This window comes from Lepidochelys kempii, chromosome 19, assembly GCF_965140265.1.
Source record: "Lepidochelys kempii isolate rLepKem1 chromosome 19, rLepKem1.hap2, whole genome shotgun sequence".
Classification (NCBI taxonomy): Eukaryota; Metazoa; Chordata; order Testudines; family Cheloniidae; genus Lepidochelys; species Lepidochelys kempii.
Window position 1 is genome coordinate 16,340,730 of NC_133274.1, and position 23,164 is coordinate 16,363,893.

Genomic DNA, 23,164 nt, shown 5'->3' on the forward strand with positions numbered 1-23,164 from the left:
GACATTGTTCTGCAGATGCTGTACAGCAACCTCATGCAGTACCTGGCTGCGTGTCTGGTTCATGCACTCAGTTTTCGGCTGTGTTTCACAGAACTGCAAGACTGGAATTGCAGCAGCGACTGCAGAGGGCTCTTTTGGGGCCAGATTCTGTCCTCATCTTATGTATGATCTCCTGTTGACTTCAGTGCCATGAACCTCTGAGGGCAAAAGTTAGCTCTTAGCCTGGGAATCTGGGGCTAGATCTTGATGTCTTTAGGGAGTTTTGTGAACAGTCGGGATTTTGTTCTGTGTGATAGAGAATAGCTGCCTATTGTAGAAATGGCCATTCATTTTGAACCAGGTATTCAGGAAATGGTCTGCAAGAAGTTTGCCATTGATTAATTGTAAAAGCCAAGAGCGTTCAGCGCATGACACATGGTGTTTCATAGGAACACCCTAGTGAGTCCCCTAAAAACAATTGTTGTGGATATATCTCCCCCAACTAATTACTTTAATTAGGAATTCATAGACATGGGTGAATAATGTGCATGCAGTATGATTAAAACAAATTGTTGGCTCAGTGACTGTGTTGATCTGAGACTATTCCTACAAGCCCAGTTTCTTTCTCTGAGTCATTTACCACGTGTCTGAACTGTCATTAAGTACTCTTCCGCCAGTCCTTTACCTGTGCAGCTGCTGACTCTTTGGCTAGTCGGCCCCTGGAGATTCCGAGGATTGCTTCTGCAATGTGTGTGTGCACCTCTTTCTCCCTCTCCCGTCCCTCCCCTTCCTGTCCTTTCCTGAAATGGCAACTCTATCCTGATGTGAACTTGTCACCATCCAAGTCCATACTGCGTGGAGAAAATGTAACCTGTACTTTAACAACTCTGGCATACCCCCATAGCAGACCAATACACCTCAGATCACTTAGTTATGGGGCATTGTTTCTGCAGAGATAAGAGTCTGTCTCTGGTTTTACTCTAGGAGCACGACCGTCAGTGAACCGAAGCTGTAGCGCTGCTATTTAATAGATTCTTTTCAAGATTTTGTTTCCACTTAAGGGGGCAGGAATCCTCTTGGCTGGAAGCAAACAAAGTGGGTTTATTTATTTATTTTGTTGTAGCCAGCTTGTTTGCACAGCTTGTCATGTGAAGCGCTACCATGTGAGAGACCCTGTTCATTTCCAGTCTTTGGGCTTCAGTAAATTCAGACTAGCAGGGGTTGGCAGGATGGTTGAGATACAGTATTTGGATGAGAAACCTCCAAAGAAAACTCTAGGAGCTGCAGGAAAGTGGTCTTGGTGACTCACTAGGAGCTGCTCTTCCTACTGAGTCACTTTAGAACCATTGTTCCATCATGGTGCCAGGGGGTGATGTGCTGCTGACAGGATATTAACATCAAGGGCCTCATCTCTCTGTGGTCATTAAAGATTCCATGGCTTTTTTTTTCAAAAATAGGGAAACCTGAGTGTTCTGGCCAAATTCCAGTTGGGGTAACTTCATTGTCCCTCCCAAAATTCCCCCTGTAGTTTCATTTGGATGTAATTAACTTTACTTCCTGTTGTGAATGGTTATGTGGGATTGCTGCGTGCTTCTAAATAGCTATCTTATTCCACCCCAGAGGTGTCTGCATTCAAATGGTATATGCAGTAACTCTTGTACAATACTGTATATAGTTTCTAAAGTACTTCAGGATTTCGTGGGAATTTATGGCCCTCCATAAATGAGATTATTGTTATTCTCCAACTCCTGGGGATGGAAAGGGGAAGATAGGAGTAGAGTTAATCATTCTGAACACCTTTAGAAGCTGGGTCACAGAGTAGCACCACAATCTCATAGGAGACTACTGGTCCTTTTGGTTGTCGTGTTTGTAAAACAGCTATTAATGTAGATGTGTACACCCACACACTAAGAGATAAGTGTATAGAATAGTGGTTTACAAGATACTGAAAATTCTGAAATGTGACTTGGACCAGCCTGATAGTCTAAACTGATGCCTTGGAAAGCAGAGACCGTTCTGGGCAGATGGTCATTACTGGGTGTGGAAATCAAGGCCTTTGAAAAGAGATACCTGAGACCCCTTGAATGCCTCTGAATACACCACACTGGGCTAATGTGGTGTATGGTAATTTTTGTACTTAGCCGTAGTTAAGACCAGTGGTTTTCAAATATCCTGATACCTTTTTTGATTTTTGGAAAGAAGTATGGTTGTCCTGTTAAAAAAAAATTATGTAAATGTAAGAAATTTTCTAAGTAAAATCCAGACACTTTGTGGATGTGGCAAACATGGTGAATCCAGTTTGAAAAGCTCTGGTTTAGAGAGTGTTTTGCCTTCTCCTCATCCTGTATTTCATTTGCTTAGTTCAGGATTTGCACCTAGATTTCAGTTGGTTCAGTGATTACTATGAGTCTTAGCTCTCTTCATTCATGATGTGAAGCTGGTGAGGAATGGAACAGGGTGTGACGAAGTGAGAATTTTCTTAATGTTTTGTCTGAGTACTCTGTGTGGGCCTCAGTTTCCCCTGTGTGTTGGTGGTGTGACAAGGGTGTGTGATTTTGCAGAGACCCCTAGAGGGCAGGTGTGACTGCTGTCTAGCTCCCTGGGCCCAGACAATAGCCAAACATTCTGCATGCTGGCACATGATGCTGGAACCCCTCTTCTGCAAGAGCCAGCCAGAGGAGTTGGAGAACTGTGAGAGAGTTGGAGGCCAGGTGACCGGTTTGTCCAAGAAACAGACAAAGGACAGAGGAGTGGCAACTGGGCGTGACTGAGTGGGGGCGGCTGGAAGCTGGTCAGTCTCTTGGTTTGGGGCTCGGGGAGGGGGCACATCCCAGGGCTCTGGGTCTCCCCAAGATGGACTTTGCTGTAACTTCCTGCTTTCTGAGCTAACGAGATCTGTTCTACATTGTGTTCCAGACAACGAATAAACCCTTCTGTTCTACGGCGCTGACTAAGAGTCATTGCTGACTAGAAGTTGGGGTGCGTGGCCCCTTTGGGGGCACATAAGACTTCGCCAGGTGTCCTGTTCAGGTGGACTTACTGTGGGGAGCTCACGGCATGAAACAGGGTGCTGAATGCTCCGAGGTCAGACCCAGGAGGTGCTGAAACCAAGGATGCTTGCCCTAGTGAGAGTGTGCCCTCAGGGGTGTCACACTACAAGAGGGTCCTGTCTGAACTTCATTCAGAGCAGTTCCAGAGCATTGAGTCTGCTCTTCCGTGACACAGGGTCAGGACAATAGTAATACAACACTGACCCAAAACTGTCATTTGTAAATGAACCAGCTGGGAGCAAGTCACTTTCCTCTGTATAGTGGTAATGAAAACAAGTCTATGCTGATTTGAGGCTAAAAACATCTGGCTGGCTCAACACAACAACTAAGCACCTACAGCTGGTATGACTGAGAAGCATGTGTGTCACCCATTAGCATGGATGTCCCAAGGACTGGGCAGGGACTCTCTTATTCTTCAGTGTTTGCCTAGCACAATGGGGCCCTGGTCTGTGACTGTGGCTCCTAGGTGCTACGGTAATACAAATAATTAGAAAGGAATCTTAAGCCCTAATGTATTCCTTTCTTTGGTGGCCTAGTCAGTGTTGCCTCTAGTTTGTTGGTAGCAAAGTGAGATTCAGACAAAGGTCAATGTGCTGCTTAACCATGTTTAAAGATTACTAATCGTACTCCCATGGAGATGTCAGAATTGATAGGTCCCAACATCTTCACCTGAATTTTTGAAAGACTCAAAATATCTGTGCTGAGGGTAGAGAGGTACCAACTGCTTAACCCATGTATTGGCTCCCCTTTGGGCTCATTGTGTAACTGCTGTGGGAGGAAGAGGTGATATGGATTTTTGTTAACATTTAGGACTCTCTCTTCTTACTCTGTGGAAAACGAGGAAGATGGGGAAATGACTTGGCCAAGATCTCAGTACGAGTTGCTGGCAGAGTTGAGAACAGAAATGAGGAGTTCCAACTGCTGTAGACTCCAGGCTTTCTATTTATTTATTTATTTATTTATTTCATGACTGAGCATTCACCGGTCACTAGCAGCCATAAAAAAATACTTGGAGGAATGTGTTATTTTATAAATAATCCTTATGGTTACATACATAAGAGAAAACCTGGCTCATGACTGAATCATTCTGTTGTTCACGTCTTAAGTAATTTATATTACTGAGAGCTGGAATAATGTTCACCAATCAGATTGCCTAACTCTTGGGCTCCCAAATATTTTCATGGCATGGACCAATATTTAGTAGATAGATTGTCTCTTGGATACTTCCACTCCCATTTATGATCTCATAACATCTGTGTGGAAACTATGGCAACTGCTTATATGGAAGAGAGGTATTTCGGAAGTGGTTAATGTATCTGTTAAAGATGTTTAGCAAGTGGAAACAAAAAGGAAGAGCAAGCACCCCATGATCCACCAGGAAGGACTCTCTGATGTACTGGTGCTTCACAGACCACAGGTTGGGGACCACCAGTCTAAGCAAATGCGTGATTCTTGATTTCACCGTGATGTCCATGAAAAATAATAGTCATCCCTAAATTAATCAAACGTGCTCCACCCATAATAACATAGATATAATCTCAGACAAAAGCCTTCCGCATTTATTTATGTTAACAAACAAAAAATGTCTTTACCTTCTTAACAGGTTACAAGTTACCCGCAGAGTTGAAACATACGCTATGTATGCCAAGGAATGTTACTGTTAAAAGAATCCTCTTTTATAGGTCTGGAAATAGTTTAGGGAAGGTTGATAAATAGTCAAATGTCCTCACAGTTCAGACAATCTCTTAAAAAATTATCATGTATAAAATATCACAGTGAGTGTTCCAGAGACAACATTAACTCTGCAAACACATCCCTTCACTGCCTCAACCAATAGATCCAAAACCCTCCTACCTCTCCCACCCTGGCTCACACACCTGTGCAATATGGGTTACAAATCCCTGCCTATCCACAGGCCATTTTCCAAGTCACTTACTCATTATGGTCACACTTCAGGGTTTCAGTCAGCCACCTGCAGGGGTCAGGAAGGGATTCCCCACCCCCTACCCCCCTCCAGCAGTGTGTTCTAGGTTTTTTGTTTCCATCCTGCTTCCTCTCATGTATCAGGGCTGTCCATGGCGGGAGATGGGACGTTGGTTGAGGTGGGCAAGGGCTCTGAGGTAGCACTGAGTATTCTATCTCTTTTGGCTGGTTGGTTCTTGCTCACATGCTCAGAGTCTAACTTGTCGCCATTTGATTGGTTGAGAAGGAATTTCCCCCCAGGTCAGGTTAGCAGGGACCTTGGGCTCTTTTTTTGTTTTGTTTTGTATTTTTGGCCTTCCTCTGCAATGTCATGTGACAGGATTATCTGGGTATATCTCCCTTAATCATTTCCCTGTCATTGCAGGGACCTCAGGCCTGTTGCACCTCAGTCCCTCCTCTTCTCTGCCTGTGACACATAATGGTCTAGTCTCCTGTCAGCTGTGATACTTTGATCTCATTTGGGTTGTTGGGTTCAGTGTGCAGGTGCTGAGTGGTGTTGGTGGCCTGTGATATACAGGAGGTCAGACTGGACGGTCTGCTGGTGCCTTCTGGCCTTAGTGAGTCAATAGACACCAATTCCTCACTTCTCAGTCTGTATACAGATTCGCCCCCTTCCTGACTTCTCACAATGGTAAAAAGGCCACATGTATCTCACTGTAGGGGGAACATTAGTAACCACTATGGTTCAGGTTGCAGGTGTGTTTCCATTCTATTCCCCTATATTCATTTGCTTGTAACTTCCTGAAATTTTCAGTCTGTCTTTTTCCAGTCTTGGTGTACACCTGAAAGTGAATGTTATGGGAAAGTTTGTGCAAAAATGGTTCAGGTTGCTATTCAGTGGCTCCATAATCAGGTGAATTTTAATGGCCTGCAACCCCAAAACAGCTTAAACAGTTTTCTTACTGTATTTTTTTAAAAAAAAATGTTGATTTCAGTCTGCCAAGCATCTGTTGCTAGAGATGAATAAACAATATGATTGCTAATTCAAATCACATTCCTACAGAGCAGGGACAGCTCCAAAAGGCATGGACCACTACCACCTTAATTGTAATTAATCACAGTTTTAGTCAAATATATTATGATCTGTTACAACGTAATTTCTTTATATTACTTATGGGACTAATGAGCCTGATACCTGGCCAGATGGTGTTAGGTGAAGGGAGGAAGTGCTTTGTGCTCAAGGCAAGTTTGGAGGAAGGCCATTAGAGTGGTTTCGTATTCTGATGTCTCTGATGGAGGTATGTCCTAATCCCACCAAGAGACAGAGTGGAGGTTTTATATGAGAAATTTAACAGTTGGATCAATGAGGCTGTCTCATTGGACAGATTGGAGAGTCATAAACTTCGGAATAGCTTTGACAGTGATGAAAAGGATGTGTTAATCTATGAAAGCAGACTGCTTCCTGGAGATCGCACATTGCCTACAGGGTGCATAGATATATGGCCAGCAGAGTTGGGAGTCCCAGGTTTGTGGAAGATGTGTCAAGAATGAATTAAAAGTGTAGCCCTGTCACTATATGTAGGCAAACCTGCACAACTATGTAATATGATTATTGGGTTTTATTTTTCCATGATGAGTCCAATGCGAAACCTATCAACACCCCTGAATTCTGGGGATGGTTAGATTCGGATCTTGATGTTTGTGGCACAGGCCCAACTGTCTTTTTGTTAGGTACGCAAAATCGTAAGGACTGAGTTTTCCAAAGCACCTGAGTGACTTTGGAGCTGAAGTCCCATTGAAAGTCATCTGTGCTCTCCAAACCCATTAACTACTAGTCACAGTTTTGGAAGGACTATTACGTTAGCTGGACTGGAATTACACATGTTTTCCAGTAGATTCATTGCATTACATGTAATAATACATAGAATAACGTCTTCTTTCAGTGATTACCACAATTTATCATCCCTGGAGAAAATACTGAGATACACTCTGCAGATGCTGGTATTCTGATTATTTCAACAGCCCCCGGGGCTTACAGACAAGGAAAACACATTGCCCCAGCCCTGGGGAGCTTACACTCCTACATAGGAATATGATTATTGTATTACTGTTATTATCGTTTGGAAAACAAAAATGTAGTCTGAAAAGGTGGAAGGATTATGGTATTGTGCTTACCAGTCTGGGACAGATCTAGATTCAATTCCTGGCTGCCACTGACAATCTGATTGACCGTGGGAAGTTACTTAATCTCTGCATCAGTTTTCTGTAAATAAAAGGGGATAATAATACATTTTTTGTCCCACCCCTCGTCTGTCTTGTGCAGTTAGATTGTTAGCTTTAGAGGGCAGGAATTGTCTGTCACTATATATGTTTGCAGTGTCTAGCACAGTAAGGCCCTGGTTTTGATTGGAGCATCTCGGCGCTACATAATACAAATACTAGATGATAATAATGGAAGGTATGTGTCGTTTAGAAAATTATACAGAGGCAATTAGCTTTCACTTATTGGACTTTCAGTCTGTAGGGAAGAAAAATGTTTGGAACCGTCTGGTAGCTGGAGGGAAGTGCACTTTTGAACTTTATCATACATCTGATGGCTTTGGCTCACAGACTTTTGCACCAGTTCCAATATCTGGCATTATTAAATGGTTCAGAAGTGGTAGTGCGTTTAGTTGTAAGGGTGTGTGTGTTGTTTTTAACCAGTACATGAAGTATGTGGAGTTGTAAGAACTTGTGTATGCCTGATTGTTTAAGTGACCATTCCAGTGGAGGTGTCGCTGGCTGATTCGAGTCACCATTTATTTCACCCCTCATTCACAGAATTTGCATTTCTGTGTTCTGATTTGTAACAGCCCATGGCAACTGGCACTGGTTAACGTTCCTTCAGGTTGACCAGTATTGCAAATGCAAATACATTATGAATGACGACATAACTCAGAAGTGTGCTAGAAAACAAACTTTTAGTGGGAACACTAGGAAAATAACTAAATCCCCAAAGTACTTAATTTAGTTGGAATGGTTTGCAAGTTTATTAACACAAGGGTGAAGCATGTCATGACAAAGCTGCAGAAAAGCTCAGTGATCTGTGCATTTTGAATTTTCATTGCTATGTTGTGTAACAGAAAAGCTGCATGAAAAAACAGCAGTAACTGCACACAAGACTCATGCTGCCGGAGATCTGCAGGTGGAACTTCCATTATCGGAGGGAAAGTTTCTAGTGGTCAGGTCAGAACTTTTGGGTTCTATTCACAGCCCTGTGACTGACTTGCTTTGTAACTAAACACTAGACGCTTCACATGTCTGTGTCTCAGAGTATAATGGTACCTATCTAACAGAGGTTTTGCAAGTCTTAAGTAATTATTGTTTGGAAAATACATTTTGATCGACAAGTGCAAAGCAATGCATCAGTGGAAAGTATTATTACTTGATATTGATAGGAATTCCATACATTTTTTCGGGGTGCCACACATTCTTATGAATGTGAATGATTGCTACAGCAGTTTTTCTCTCTCCTGCCCCTTAATGAAGAAAACATAATGGATGGATCTTTGGATGGAGTGTAAGTCTTTCCTTGGATAGGTGTATACAGTAGGTATCTATAGGTACCCCTACTTCTAATACTCATTCCACAGCCATTTATATGGATGTGTGTTCCTTCATGATCATTTGTGGTTTGCTCAGCATTTGCCATTGTGAATGCTGTTCATGTACATGAGCTGTTGCTAATGAAGCATACTCCTGATTTACAGAAATGGGGTGAGGGGAAAAAGTTGGTTATCAAAAAGCCTCTTTCACTTTCCAGGACTGAATGCTCTCGTCCTCAATCTGGTACCAGGCAATAACATAATACAAATTCAAACAAAGTAAGTCTGTGTTAATGCAGTGTTAAGTTTGCACAGTTAAGCAATGCAAAAGTTTAGCATGTAACCTTAATTCTTCCCCTTGTGTATCTGTTATTTCTCATTTAACATACAATATGGTGTTTTCTACAGCCTTTGGTACATATGTAGCTAAGGGCCTGTCTTCCAGGGGTGGGAACAGGAGTGCACACCAAAGTGCTGCAATGTAACTCCCCCATGTGGACACTGCAGATACAAACTTAAAGGTTCCTAGTTTACACTGTTGTAATCCTGTTTGAAGAGGATTACATTAGTGCAAACTGGGAACCTTTACATTTGCACCCACAGCATGCACATGCACTTTGGTGTGCACTGCTATTCACTCCCCCAAAGGGGGCAGTGTAGACATGCCCTAAAATAAGCCATGATCATGTAAACAGCCTTTAATTACATGATCATGGCTTATAGGGGGATGGGGGATAGTCTGGATTTATGTTTGTGTAAAAGTGAGCAGAGCATGGCTCTGTATTTTAGTGCATATATGCAAATAGATGAAATAAGACTGGATGTTCAAATGTAACTATAAACCCGAGCTAGAAGGCTTAGAAGGGTGGAACACTCTGCTCCCTCTATAGGGGAAAAGGGGGAAAACCAGTTTGCACCAGCCTCTTTTCCATGAATTACAATGTTGCTTACCCGTAGTTCTGCATCCGATGAAGTGGGTTCTAGCCCACGAAAGCTTATGCCCAGATAAATCTGTTAGTCTTTAAGGTGCCACCGGACTCCTTGTTGTTTTTATAGTTCTACATAGTGTGTTTTGTTGGGATTTGTCTGTTCTGACTGTATAAATGATAACTGTTACTGTAACCGTACCCACAAGAGGGCATAAGAATTGTAGGAGGTGAGGCCTGGAGTAGATGTCACCCTTACTTTCAGGTAGTGGTCTCTGGTTTGGGAATGAGGTTCAGGTTCATAAAGAAGAGGGGTAGAGGGCTCTGTTGTAGAGACCAGGGGCTGGGGAGTGGGGATTCTTACCAAAGGTTATGTTTTGCTCTGGATTCCCTACCCGGAGATTCTGAACCATGTATGGAGTGAGACAGAATGGGATTAGACTAGATTGGACCAGGCTAGGCTAAGCACAACTGTGGTAGTAGATCAGAGTTAGCTTTGCAGCAGAGCCAGACTGGAATGATGGTGGTGCACAGCTGACTTCCCAGCCCAACCCCAAGTTAAGAACACATATTTTTCTTGCAGTGAACATATACACACAATCCCCATCCACTTAAACCCCACTCAGGTATAATTAAGGTGACCCAACAGGTTCTATTTTGATTTCTCAGATCTAGAAGTAGCAGAATGGCTCTGGGTGGGGGGCCCAAGCTTAATTTTATTTATTTTAGAAAAGGACCCCACGACAGATTGAGCCCAGCCCTTGTCGCTGCCATTGGCACCTAGTTAGAAGGGCTGCAAAGCTGTCACATTTATTTTGTTTGCTCAACTATGCAGCCACAGTTTGGCATTAATATAGTTTTTACATTTAATTTCCCAGGTTCTTTAAAACCCATGGATAGCGAGAGAGACCAATCATGAAAGGCCAACTGATGCCAGTTGAAGTCATTAGCAAGCTGAGTATTTGTAGACTTAGCATGTCCCACTTGACCAAAGGTTGACTTTATCTTTTAGTATTGCAAGCAAAATACACTTTTATATACCTGTACACTCATATACACTTGCAAGTACACAATTAAAAAAAATATCCTTAAGGTGGCAGGAGCATCCCCAGACTCCCTGCAATTTCCCCGATTTGCTTTTTTGGGGAATGTTCCTAGCAGTTTAAACCTTTCTAAAGCTTTAAATAAGCTGCATAAGCAGCTTAAACCAATCTTAAGTCTTAGATCATTTTAAACAGGTTGTGCCAATATAAGGACTTAAGACAATCTAAATACCTTAAACAGATCTAAAGCTTTAGTATGAGGATTTGGTCAGTCTCAGCTTTGGTTGACTGGTGCATAAGTCTACTGGTGTGTGGCTTCCCAGTGACCTGATCAACACTAGTTGGCCTTTTCCATCTGATGCCTGTTAGAAGAGACCCCATTTCCATAATTCTGGTTTTCTAAAGTTGGATATTTAATCACTCAGGAATAAGGAAATATAAAAATTAAGGATGAACACACAACCTTAACTCTGCCTCCTGTTATGCCTTTGTGTTCTGATAGTCTCTAATTACTGCATGTGATCACAGTTATTGTAGACACCTATGTGCATGTGATGCAGTAGTACAATGAATGAGAGTACATTTTGGATAGGATTTGAAAGGATCCAAAGGGAGTTAAGTGCCAATTAAATTGTCAGTGCCTCACCCCTTATATGCCTTTGAAAATCCCATCCATATTATTTAAACCATGTAATTAAACACTCTTTCATATGGTCGTACATTTCATATGTTGGTACAAGGAAGAATGATTTCATGCTATGTGGCTAACATTAATGTTTACATTTTCTTAATTTTGAGTGCTATCTCTGCAGCCTTATCATTGTGCTAACATAGGGCCTAATTATCCTCTCATTCCTTCCAGTGACAACTGGAAATAACCCACTGGTTTCTGTGATAGCAGGATTGTGACACTTTTGTCTTTTCCCCCCAGTTGAAAACCATGAAGTGGCAACAGCCCCTGCACCTTTTCCACCGAAGGTCGCTGGATATGCCAGCCCTAAAACTACAGTACCAGTAAAAGCAACAGTCAGGGAAATTTTCCATTCTTACCTTCTTACCTACAGGGGCCAATGCCACTTCTCCCATGTCCAGCCCTCAGATGCTGTGTTGCAGTTTGCACACCCGAGTAGATGTACGCAATCTGAGCTTTGGTCTCCAGGGCAGGGAATCAGCAGTTAAGCTATTTTAGCCATAGCACAGCAGCTCATGAGTCCCAGGCTCCCAGATTTTATTCACTTAATAAATTAACGCAGTGTATTTATTAACCAGAAAATAGCATCCGAGTATTCGTGTGAAGGGAACTGTTTTTGTTTCAATATGCTAAAGCCTGAATTCTTTTGCAGTTGTAGATAGTATCAAAAATACGTAAAACATAATAGAAAGCCTAAATGCTGTTTTAATAGCTGGCAAATCATCTGCTGGGAGAACAGAAGCCCCTGAACTCAGGTCTTGGTAGATATGTTGAGGGGGAAGTGATTTTCATTGACAGTATTTTGCATTAAAATGTATGCATTTGTCTTTTCACAATTTGCCTATATTTCTGTTAATGAATGTGACTGATTTTTTTTGAATAAAAAGCTTGTCTGTTTAGAAACAAACAGTCTACACAGAAGGAATGCCATGAGTGTCCAGAAGCACTCTGGAATTGCACAGTGCTATAGATTCAGTCATAGGTGGAGTTCTTGGACTATAGGCTATAGATGCAGGCATCTAGTTCATAGTAAAAAAATTACCCCTCCTCCTTAGAATGTCTGGTCCAAGGAGGTCAGTAGTAACTTCTCTAGCAGTGTAAAGACATTGCAGCTGGGTAAATCCCAGAGCCAGGGCAGAGAACCGCATCACCATTTTAAAACCGGTTATTTCCATTTTGACTGGAAAAATAAAAACTATGTATAAAGTGTTAGACCAGGATGTATCACTGCTTATGATACTCTTCAATAAGCATTGTAAGGCAGTGGATCTTTGCTGCTACTGACTATATGGCCTTGTCTGCACAAGCGAAAAGGGCATACCTAATCACTGTTTGGACCTCCTAGCATGCCTGTTGCTCACCATGCATCCCCATATGAAATCATTACCAGCAGTGCAGAGCCATCCTACCACCATCTGGATTGAGGCTGGGCATTGAGCTAGGCTAGCTACTGTGTCCGTCGACACTGCTGCAGTGGTCCAGCAGCTGCCCTGGCGCAGTTGGTCCTCCCCGTGGAATCCCAGAATGATCCAGCTCTCTCTATAGTGACAGCTTGGAGCCCTGGCTCTCTTACCTATCCAGCTGGCAGCATGCAGGCCTAAGAGCTATCTGGGCACTGCCAGGCCTCCAACGCCTTGTTCAAGGGAAGAATGAAGCAGCCAAAGCAGTGCCTGGCTGGTCTCAGCTTTGCCCCCCTAAAGTGACCCCTCCTTCACTGCGCAACTCCCCTGTCAACAAATGTCACAAACATAGAATGAGAACACAAACATCCTGAAACCATCCTCAGTAAAATCTAATCCTCGTCTGGGATTTCCGTAGCCACACAAAGTACACTCTGGTTAGTTGATAGGCAGGTGGACACACACATACACATAGACACATGCATATACTTCACTAGGGGTCACCATAGGTGTCCAGTTTCTGCCTCAGCAGCATCTCCCACATGCCTGAGCTCTGAAAAAGAGCCTGCAGAACATGTACATTATTTATGAAATATGCAGTTAAGCTGCCCCTGGTCCTTCATGTCCCCTGGTAAAGCAGTGGTGCTCAAGCACTCACTTATCATCCCATGCCTCCGCTGAGGACTGATACATACTGGGGGCCCAGTAAGGGGAGAGGGAAAATGGGAGCCGAGACTAGTTTAGCTGCATGAGAGGGCCCTGTGCAGTAGACGATGGTATCTCTCTTTTCTTCAGTTATGTGAAGTTGGTGCATAGGCCAGTTGCTAAAAGGGATAAGTGAAGCATTGGTAGCAACAGAGGTACTGTAAGGGCTTGTCTACACTGGCACTTTACAGGGCTGCAACTTTCTCGCTCAGGGGTGCAGCACCCCCCCGAGCACAGCAAGTTACAGTGCTGTAAAGCGCCTGTGTAGACAGGGCAGCAGTGCTGGGAGCTGCACTGGTAGCTACGCCCCTCGTGGAGTTGGGTTTTTTAGAGCCGTGACCACGCAAGCCATGTTAAAGCGCTGTTGCGGCAGTGTAGACTAGCTGTAACATTAGTAGATTTGTGTAAGGATTAGCAGAAGAATTCCCAGCTCTCAGCTGTTTGCTAAGACTCTTTAGCCCTGTTTGATCTGAGATTTAGTCAGCAATTTGGCATTTCTTCCATAATACTTAGAAAACGCTAGGTGTTGAGTGTGTCTAGGCACTTACGTATAGATAAGTATGTACTGCATAGATGTAAAGCAAGTGTATAAACCAAAGGGTCATATTCTGGCAGGATGCTCTATTTTGGCACCTGTCGGAAAATCTGTGTACCACAGGGGAACATAAAGGCAGATGGTTTCCATTATCAACTCTGGCTCCTCCACTTGATGTGAAAACTTGGGGATATGTTGCTTTGTGGGCCCTCTGTGACACGAGCTGTAAGGGGGTGTTCTGGAGTGGGTAGCTAGGTGTCAGGGACCATGGGCCAAACATTGTGTGCATAAGCCTCTTTACTAAGGCTAGTGACATCTTTGCACCTGTTTCCCTTCCCTCCCTCAGCCATACAGATTACTGTGGCAGAGGGCTTTGCGTAGGGTCGCTTCCAGCCAGAACACTAGCTCACATGAAAACTGTCTTCCATCCTTAATGTACTTCAGTTTCAGAGCCATGTGGCCTGTTTCCACACTTTGTGCCGATGGGAATGGGACTGTGCAGGGTAGGTAGACAGGGTTTTGCTCCAACAAAATTGAGCCGCTTCTGAAAAATAGGGGCAGGTGGCAATGCTGGCACCAGCTCCAGATCATGTGAGTATTGCTAGAATCAGCTCTATGACCATCATGTACAAAGTTAAAACATATGCCACAGCATAGACTATGGCTTCTTTTCTATATAAAAGGAAATTTTATAATTTTTTATAATTGGGGTAATTTATGGTTGGTACAGACACTTCAGCATATGAAATCATGTCCATTTGTCTTTGCAAAAAAAGGAGACCAAGTGGGGACCTTATTCAGGTGGTGTTAAATTCCGAAGCAAATAAACAGAACGAAATCATTTCCCTAAGTTACTGGGCCAGAATAGTAAATATGGCAGGCGACAAGCTTGGCTTAATGGTGAAATCCTAGTGGATCTTAAACATAAAAAAGAAGCTTACAAGAAGTGGAAGGTTGGACATATGACCAGGGAAGAGCATAAAAATATTGCTCGGGCATGTAGGAATGATATCAGGAGGTCCAAATCGTACCTGGAGCTGCAGCTAGCCAGAGATGTTAAGAGTAACAAGAAGGGTTTCTTCAGGTATGTTGGCAACAAGAAGAAAGCCAAGGAATGTGTGGGCCCCTTACTGAATGAGGGAGGCAACCTAGTGACAGAGGATGTGGAAAAAGCTAATGTACTCAATGCTTTTTTTGCCTCTGTTTTCACGAACAAGGTCAGCTCCCAGACTGCTGTGCTGGGCATCACAAAATGAGGAAGAGATGACCAGCCCTCTGTGGAGATAGAGGTGGTTAGGGACTATTTAGAAAAGCTGGACGTGCACAAGTCCATGGGGCCGGATGAGTTGCATCCGAGAGTGCTGAAGGAATTGGCGGCTGTGATTGCATGGCCATTGGCCATTATCTTTGAAAACTCGTGGCGAACCGGGGAAGTCCCGGATGACTGGAAAAAGGCTAACGTAGTGCCAATCTTTAAAAAAGGGAAGAAGGAGGATCCTGGGAACTACAGGCCAGTCAGCCTCACCTCAGTCCCTGGAAAAATCATGGAGCAGGTCCTCAAAGAATCAATCCTGAAGCACTTGTATGAGAGGAAAGTGATCAGGAACAGCCAGCATGGATTCACCAAGGGAAGGTCATGCCTGACTAATCTAATCGCCTTTTATGATGAGATTACTGGTTCTGTGGATAAAGGGAAAGCAGTGGATGTATTGTTTCTTGACTTTAGCAAAGCTTTTGACACGGTCTCCAACAGTATTCTTGTCAGCAAGTTAAGGAAGTATGGGCTGGATGAATGCACTATAAGGTGGGTAGAAAGCTGGCTAGATTGTCGGGCTCAACGGGTAGTGATCAATGGCTCCATGTCTAGTTGGCAGCCGGTGTCAAGTGGAGTGCCCCAGGGGTCGGTCCTGGGGCCGGTTTTGTTCAATATCTTCATAAATGATCTGGAGGATGGTGTGGATTGCACTCTCAGCAAATTTGCGGATGATACTAAACTGGGAGGAGTGGTAGATACGCTGGAGGGGAGGGATAGGATACAGAGGGACCTAGACCAATTGGAAGATTGGGCCAAAAGGAATCTGATGAGGTTCAATAAGGATAAGTGCAGGGTCCTGCACTTAGGACGGAAGAACCCAATGCACAGCTACAGACTAGGGACCGAATGGCTAGGCAGCAGTTCTGCGGAAAAGGACCTAGGGGTGACAGTGGACGAGAAGCTGGATATGAGTCAGCAGTGTGCCCTTGTTGCCAAGAAGGCCAATGGCATTTTGGGATGTATAAGTAGGGGCATTGCCAGCAGATTGAGGGACATGATCGTTCCCCTCTATTCGACATTGGTGAGGCCTCATGTGGAGTACTGTGTCCAGTTTTGGGCCCCACACTTCAAGAAGGATGTGGATAAATTGGAGAGAGTCCAGCGAAGGGCAACAAAAATGATTAGGGGACTGGAACAAATGAGTTATGAGGAGAGGCTGAGGGAGCTGGGATTGTTTAGCCTGCAGAAGAGAAGAATGAGGGGGGATTTGATAGCTGCTTTCAACTACCTGAGAGGTGGTTCCAAAGAGGATGGCTCTAGACTGTTCTCAATGGTAGCAGATGACAGAACGAGGAGTAATGGTCTCAAGTTGCAGTGGGGGAGGTTTGGATTGGATATTAGGAAAAACTTTTTCACTAAGAGGGTGGTGAAACACTGGAATGCGTTACCTAGGGAGGTGGTAGAATCTCCTTCCTTAGAGGTTTTTAAGGTCAGGCTTGACAAAGCCCTGGCTGGGATGATTTAACTGGGAATTGGTCCTGCTTCGAGCAGGGGGTTGGACTAGATGACCTTCTGGGGTCCCTTCCAACCCTGATATTCTATCATTCTATGGTGCCAACACCAGTGAACCATCCAGCTGGGCTTTCTGCAGTGCGTGTGGGTCATGTTGTTCCCCTAGACCAGAGCCCATGGTTCACGTAAATCCTCTCTGGCCCAGAGAGCACAGATCAAAGTCACCTCTTGAATGGAGATCTCCCAAGTCATTGTGTAGCTTGCTGCTGCTGTGGCGACAGACCAGCCACACGGAGAGCAAAGCAGGCTTAACAAGAGGAGTCAGACTTTCTCCAGGAAGCTCCAAGCATTTTGTGAGATGGTAAGGTCCAGAAAAGTAACAGGGATCAAATGAGTGAAATGCAGAACCAACAAACAGCAGCAGTGTTCAGAGCCATTTCATGTGAAAAATACAATGTCCCTGGAATGGCTCAGATTGTGTAATGCCTGGACTGTGCAATTGATGAACACTGAAGCAAACCACAGAAGGAGGATGCAACCATTTATGTTCCCCATGCCCAAACCCTGAGCATGTTCCTGGTCCCGTTGAAATCAAAGGCAAAACTTCCACTGACCTGAGTAGGAAAGGATCGGACCCACTATTACTGACATTAAAAAAATAAAAGTTATTTATTGGTCCTTGTTTCTGTATAATCTTCCTTCTTGTCTCATCCTGCCTATACCAGTGGCAAACAGCTGAAGGTTCAGAGGAAGGTGAAGGTCTAATGCACCTGGCCAGCAATGCCCTCCTGTATACAAACCGGCGGGGGAAAATTCCTGCCTGGTCTTTGCAGCAACCAATTTATGCCCCAAAACACAAGATTTGAATGTGCCCATCGTTGCATGTTTAACTATAAATATTGGGCCCACTCTTAACCCCACTGAATTCAATGGGATCAGGACCAGGCTTATTACTGCAGATAAAATTAATCAGGTCCAGTTTTAAGTGGAGCCACAGCATTTGATTCTGCCCTCCTGCAGCAGCAAATCCCACACATTGGTTCTGTGCTGTGGGAAGTATTTTCTTTCACTGATTCTAAATGGACCACCCATTAATTTATCTGAGTGACTGCTCTGTTCCAGTATTATGGGATAGCCTAAAAAGGAGGGATTGAGCAGTTTCCCTTTACACCCTTCATAATCCTAATACTCTCTAACTCTTCCCCGTCCAGATTAAATATTTGTGTGGGGAGGAAGGGGGGCTGACATAACATGTAAATCGAGTGAGACATCGACCCACTCTCTCCCTGGAGCTATCAGCTGCAACCCACATTTTGTCCTTATTTCCAAACGCTTGAGCAGTGTTCTCTAGAACAACTCTTATTAGTTGTTCCCATTGATTCCCTTAGCATTTGCTTCACACATTAACCTGCCTACAGAAACCTCTCCTCAATCTCTTACCTGCCCAACCCTTCCATAAATTTGTGGCCATTTTTTCTAGTGTTCGTTTCATAGAATCATAGAATGATAGAATATCAGGGTTGGAAGGGACCCCAGAAGGTCATCTAGTCCAACCCCCTGCTCGAAGCAGGACCAATTCCCAGTTAAATCATCCCAGCCAGGGCTTTGTCAAGCCTGACCTTAAAAACCTCTAAGGAAGGAGATTCTACCACCTCCCTAGGTAACGCATTCCAGTGTTTCACCACCCTCTTAGTGAAAAAGTTTTTCCTAATATCCAATCCAAACCTCCCCCACTGCAACTTGAGACCATTACTCCTCGTTCTGTCATCTGCTACCATTGAGAACAGTCTAGAGCCATCCTCTTTGGAACCCCCTTTCAGGTAGTTGAAAGCAGCTATCAAATCCCCCCTCATTCTTCTCTTCTGCAGACTAAACAATCCCAGCTCCCTCAGCCTCTCCTCATAACTCATGTGTTCCAGTCCCCTAATCATTTTTGTTGCCCTTCGCTGGACTCTCTCCAATTTATCCACATCCTTCTTGAAGTGTGGGGCCCAAAACTGGACACAGTACTCCACATGAGGCCTCACCAATGTCGAATAGAGGAGAACGATCACGTCCCTCGATCTGCTCGCTGTGCCCCTACTTATACATCCCAAAATGCCATTGGCCTTCTTGGCAACAAGGGCACACTGCTGACTCATATCCAGCTTCTCGTCCACTGTCACCCCTAGGTCCTTTTCCGCAGAACTGCTGCCTAGCCATTCGGTCCCTAGTCTGTAGCTGTGCAGTGGGTTCTTCCGTCCTAAGTGCAGGACCCTGCACTTATCCTTATTGAACCTCATCAGATTCCTTTTGGCCCAATCTTCCAATTGGTCTAGGTCCTTCTGTATCCTATCCCTCCCCTCCAGCGTATCTACCACTCCTCCCAGTTTAGTATCATCCGCAAATTTGCTGAGAGTGCAATCCACACCATCCTCCAGATCATTTATGAAGATATTGAACAAAACCGGCCCCAGGACCGACCCCTGGGGCACTCCACTTGACACCGGCTGCCAACTAGACATGGAGCCATTGATCACTACCCGTTGAGCCCGACAATCTAGCCAGCTTTCTACCCACCTTATAGTGCATTCATCCAGCCCATACTTCCTTAACTTGCTTACAAGAATACTATGGGAGACCGTGTCAAAAGCTTTGCTAAAGTCAAGAAACAATACATCCACTGCTTTCCCTTCATCCACAGAACCAGTAATCTCATCATAAAAGGCGATTAGATTAGTCAGGCATGACCTTCCCTTGGTGAATCCATGCTGGCTGTTCCTGATCACTTTCCTCTCATGCAAGTGCTTCAGGATTGATTCTTTGAGGACCTGCTCCATGATTTTTCCAGGGACTGAGGTGAGGCTGACTGGCCTGTAGTTCCCAGGATCCTCCTTCTTCCCTTTTTTAAAGATTGGCACCAATACTATGGCAAGTCCTGTTCAGTGGTCCACGGCCTAGGGTTGAGTTCTGCCCTGGTGAAATGGTGCTGGTAACAGAACTCGGTACGTAGAGAGAAATAGGCGAGAGGTAGCACAGGTTGCCAGCAACAATAGCTCCACCAACAGCGTTGGGAAAGACCTCTGTGACTACCCCAGCTGTGTACAGCTGGAGCTGAGCTTTCACAGCAAACAGCGAGAACAGTGACCTGCCCTAGCTGAGATTTTTTCTGTCACTTAGACTGTGTGTGTGTGTGCCATAAGTGCAGCGTCATCTAGTAGTTTCTGGAATGCCTTTAAGCAGCTTCTCTCGAGTGGTCCAGTCAAATGCTGCACAGCTAAGCAGAGCCACCCGCCGCTCCAGACACACGTCTCTAGAACTGGGCGCAGTCACTTGCACTTGCTGCAGCCCCCGCTGTGATTTCCTTCCGAGCGCCAGGGCAAAGCAGTATCGGTGATAACAGTCAGGGTTCCTGCTGGCAGTAGAAAGGTATCTTGGTGCTGTCAACGTGCAGTGCGGAAATCCTAAGGGAAACACCTGACACTCAGCTGCAAATTGGGCAGAGTTCTTTTGTTTTTTAATGGGTTAAAGGAGAGAGAGAACTGCCTTGGATATATTCACCGGTGAAATAGCACATCTAATCTTTTCATGGTTTTTGAGGTGGGGGTGTCTCGTAGAAGTTCGCACCCGCCAAAATTCCCTGTCACTGGATGAAAAGCAGCCATCAGAGTGGAAGATGGAGAACTGGGGCATGGAGAGGTGAAGTGAGCACACGGCGAGTCTGTGGCTGAGCTGGGAATTTAACTTTCATCTCCTGAGTCCCAGTTCAGTTTCTTAACAACACCCCTACCCTGCCTCTTGCTAGATGTGCACAGAGCACACAGGAGCTGGACTAGAACCGAGTGGAAGAGTTCAGACCTTGCAAGACAAATAACCAGGCTTTTGTGCTGTTTGCTGTTACTTTCAGTTCCTATGGTGGATCCTATCTGAACTCTGTGCTCTCACGCAGCAGAGTGCTGCATTGGTGGACTGTACCACTTATTTCACTTGAAATAAAATCGCATTCTCCCTTCATTGGCACTGTCGAAATCATTTGCCCTTCTGCAGCCTCTGTCTTTGAGCGCTTTCCCTAGGAATGTACATACAATCCTTCATTCCATGACTGCACTACGCAGGGCAATATGACGTTATTTGGCCAGTAATACAAGATATAAGGAGCTGCACCCTTTATTTCTCCTCCAATAGGCAAATTGAATGGTGTGCTGCGCTATGTTTCACCTGTCCCTTCGCGTAAATGCATGTAGTATTTTTTATCTTTCATAAATGTTTTGTTATCATATAAGTAAATGAGTAAGTCTGAGTATGAAATGGCCATCTCAGCTGGGTGACTTCCTCCTTTGGGGATCTCCCTCATAAGGGATACTTATGATGATAAAGCTCAACAGTATGATCTCTGCTGTAAAGAAAACGGTTTTGTGTAGCTTGTATTTTCAATGTCCAGTGTGCTTTGTGGAGATAAATTGTAGGTACATTGAGAGGCAGCCCTGTAGCCTTTGATTTGTCTATGAACTGAGCCTAGAATATTCATGCTAAAGCCTCACTATTCTTGTTTATCAGTGGGAGACCCCTTGTGGTTGGTTAGTTCCAGGCAGAAAGCTGAAGCACATATGTATACAGTATTTAAAAGACGCAGTTATTATAAGACATCCTTTCCCTTTTGTTTGTGGAATGTGAATCCTGTGAATAGTTGCTATTAGTGGGTGTTGAGAGAGATGCTGACCTGTAAGTTCAGTGTTGTTTGGATTTTGTGATTGCTGCTTTCATGTTCTGTGGATCAAAAATGGTCTCCAAAGCCTTTTGGTGTTGACGTATTGTCCCTCTGGGGAGCATTTGGCTGGAAGGGGTCAGATGCCTTGTAGTGCTAGACTCAAATAGTTCAATCTATTTAGCTTAACAAAGAGAAGGTTAAGGGGTGACTTGATCACACTCTATAAGTTTCTACAAGGGGAAAAAATATTTAATAATGGACTCTTCAATCTAGCAGAGAAAGGTCTAACTCAATCCAGTGACTGGAAGTTGAAGCTAGACAAATTCAGATGGGAAATAAGGCATACATTTTTTAATAGTGAGAGCAGTTAACCATTGGAACAATTTAGCAAGAGTCATGCTGGGTTCTGCATCAATGACAATATCTAAATCAAGAGTGGATGTTTTTTCTAAAAGATCTGCTCTAGGAATTATTTTGAAAAAGTTCTCTGGCCTGGGTTATACAGGAGGACAAACTAGGACGTGAGGCACATTGTTCTCTTCTGGCATTGGTATCTATGATTTCATTAGGTAAGAAGCAGTGCATTATATTCTCTGATGTTTTCAAAGGTTGGGTAGAATTTTACACCTTTCTGAATGGTACGGAAATTATTATTTACTTAATATTTATGTTGCAGTAGCACCTAAAAACCAGTGAGATTGGGGCCCCATTCTTCTAGTCACTATGACAGCCCCTACCCCAAAAAGCTTACAGTCTAAAGGATAGCAGGTGGATGAGACAGGCAGTCTGTGGTGGGAATGACAAGGTAACAAAAATAATAAGATGTGTGCAATTCTTAGCCAATCAGGAGCAGTCTGGTTGGGTCAATTGGAAGCAGGTGTAACTGCTCAGATACTGTGTTGATAAATTATATAGATGGGTATAAAAAATAACCTGAAGTGACTTGTCACATCAGAAAAGGAAGGTAGGAAGTGCTCTACCAGATAAGACTAGCTAATCTAGCTCAGTATCCTATGACAGTCGGCAGCATGGAAAGCTTAACAGAAAGTTGCAAGAAAGCCCATAGTGGACAGTTATGGAATTAGTTGCACATGGGGGTAGAGTTGGTTTAAAAACATTTTTTTTCCATGAAAATTTTTCATGCAAACAAAAAGCTTTTTGTTTTCATCGTAAAACTGAAAACAAGTAATTTTTTTTTAAAAAATCATTATTTCTGCAAAAAAAAATTAATCTAATTGATTAAAAATTTTTGGTAGAATCAAATGTTTTTGCTTGACTCACTGAAACATTTCAGTTTTCAGTTGCCAAAAAACAATTTTTTTTAAAAAATGGTTGGGTTTTCGGTTTTTCAACATAAACCTGAAAAACTTTGTATATTCCAGCAGATATTTCCATTTGACAAAATAGCCATTTTCTCCTAAAAAATTTTTGGGGAATTTTTCTGCCACAGAAGGAGTTGTTTCAATGCCAAGAAGCTAGTGATTGCTTTTTGTCCTTTATTGGTGTTTTTATCCTATGACAAGTAATGGTGGGTATTGCTTTTACTGTATTCATATTAATGTCTAATCTGCTTCTGAATCCTGTTAAACTATCGGATTCAGTTTGATCTTGTTGCAGTGATTACGTACAGGGTAATTATGCATTTTGTGAAAAAGTATTTTCTTTTTAAATGCTTAGTAGAACTTGCTGTCTCCTTGCAAGGTGAAGACTTTGAACCTAGTTCTCCAGTGTGTTGCACCATGTGTTGTCATTGACACCCATTCAACATGAAAGCAAAATAGGTACAAGCCCTGCTAAATTAGAATTAGAGTATTTTAAACACTGCACAGTTGTCGGTAATTACATAAGGTACAAGGCAGTGAAAAAGCAGGTTC

At 43.6% G+C, this 23,164-nt stretch overlaps 1 protein-coding gene across 7 annotated transcripts in view; it reads left to right on the forward strand.

The window, feature by feature from the left end:
* HIVEP3 (HIVEP zinc finger 3) overlaps positions 1-23,164 on the forward strand; it is a 493,107-nt gene that overhangs the window by 79,497 nt on the left and 390,446 nt on the right. The window lies entirely within an intron of this gene.